Below are 2,167 nucleotides of genomic sequence, written 5' to 3'. Positions count from 1 at the left end.
CGAGGAAGGCTCGGAGGGAAGTTACGGTCCGAGTCACCGCGTGGCTTCGGTTCCCGCTGTGAGGAGGCCGAGCGAGAAGTTGACAACAAAAAAGAAATTGGGGAGAATGAATGGCCGCGAAGCGAGGAGCGCTGGAGCGAGGCCCTCGTCCTCCCTGGCCAGGAGCGGAGCCGGGTGCGGGAGGGTGCCGTTAGCTCCGGTGCTCACTCCGGGGAGGTGGCTGCAGCCATAGACGTTCTTGGCTTGGCAACAAGAGAGCGCAAAAAAATAAAGCAGCTTTAAAACATACCATCGTGGCATTATATCCCTATTTTGAAATCGAGAATTGAAAAAAAAAACGAGTATGTTCTGGGGCAGGTCACTCCCGCTATGGCTGCTGAGAAGAGCTCTTCGTGACGGCGTAGCTCTCCTTCCTAAGAGACTTGGCTGCGCGTTGCTATTCCGTATCTGCAATCTACGGAGATCTTGCAGAAGCCTCTGCTTGATCTCTGAGGGCATGAAAAGAATGAGATCAGTGAGCGGGAAGGAACTGGATCCGCCAGGGAGAGGCAGGAACAAACTGTCCTTCATACTCCAATGACCTGTCGTTAACTTCTGACATAGCGGACTTCTTCCCGGAGGGGGATCCTGGTGGCGTGGCTGCAGCGTGAGGCGGGAGCGTCAACACCAGTCCTGCCCGCTTCAGGGTTGGGTTGAGGGTGTTCCCTGCCTCCCTCCGGCACAAACGAATGCGGTTTTCTGAATCCGGCATTCCGCTTACGCGCTTTGCTCAGTGTCAGAGCGGACGCAGAGGCGGCCGTGTTAAAAGGGTTTTTTTTGACTCGTGGAGCAACTGAAGAGAAGTTTACACGCTAGACGTGTTTGGGTTTTTTTAGGATTTTGCTTAGTACTGAGAGGAAAATCCATTGCAGTTTATTTCTGCGGACTGGGTTGGGAATCCAAATGGTTTCCTTATTTAGCAGCCTCTCTATAGTAGTTCTGAGATCCACTTTTATGTAGGTCAGGAAGTAAAAGTGGCCAGGACCAGGCACGCTTCACAGCAAGCGATTTTGCAAACTACGGCTAAGAAAGGTTCCGTGTTTGCTGTCATAGAATCATAGAATGTTTTGGGTTGGAAGGGACCCCTAGAGGTCATCTAGTCCAACCCCCCTGCAGGAGCAGGGACACCGCTAACTAGATCAGGTTGCTCAGAGCCCCGTCCAACCTGGCCTTGAATGCTTCCAGGGATGGGGCCTCCACCACCTCTCTGGGCAACCTGTTCCAGGGTTTCACCACCCTCATTGTAAAGAACTTCTTCCTTATATCTAGTCTATCATCTTGCCCTGTAATGGAAAGCGTTTCAAAAAACCCCAAGAAATGGGATGTCTTGGTCCAGCCATTAAACACTCCGTTGTGTATCTAAATAGGGAAGATTCTGCAGGACTTTTAAGGATTTGTGGTTGTAAATTTATCAGTAAAGATCCAAACCAGAAATATTAAATTCATACATAGAGAAAATGAGGCAGCTGCACAGCTGACGAAGGCGAAATGATGCAGCACTTTTCAGGGTAGCAAATAGGCAGGTTTGTTATTTAAAGGAGAGATGGGAGTGATTTGCCTTTTTCCCTTCTGCGTACAAGAACAGCAGGTTAGCAGTAGCTGGTTCATGTAGCAAATGGAGGAAAACATTCATTCCTATCTTCTAAACTTCCTTTTCCTTTTATTTATGAGACCACCAGAGTAGTAACTGCGAATAAAGGCGCTGTGAAGTAGATTTTAAATGCTGTCATTCGTTGTGCAATGTGTCCTCTGACCAGCGTGTGGGGATATGTCCATGTACTTGAAGAGAACATTACATGCCCCGTACAATTTTTACATAGAAAAGTATTTTGGTATAACTGGCCTAACGCATTAAATAAGAAATATATAAAGCATGAAACAACATACAACGTATGTCGCACAAATCTCAACTTCCTTGTGTAACAAGCCATAGCTGTGTTATTTAAAAGAATGATTTTAGTCCTAAAACCAGATTACTGTAAGTTAAATAATTCAGATGTGTCTTCAAATAAAGTATACTCAATATTTTTATGCCACTTACTATGTATCTTAGCATATTTTCTGTGACAGAGAAGCCATTTCCAGCCTATATATATATATATATATATATATGCCTTGCGAAAGCCCT

The sequence above is a fragment of the Egretta garzetta genome, unplaced genomic scaffold, assembly GCF_000687185.1.
Source record: "Egretta garzetta isolate BGI_Z169 unplaced genomic scaffold, ASM68718v1 scaffold204, whole genome shotgun sequence".
In the NCBI taxonomy this organism is placed as follows: domain Eukaryota; kingdom Metazoa; phylum Chordata; class Aves; order Pelecaniformes; family Ardeidae; genus Egretta; species Egretta garzetta.
Note: the sequence above shows the minus strand (reverse complement) of the source record.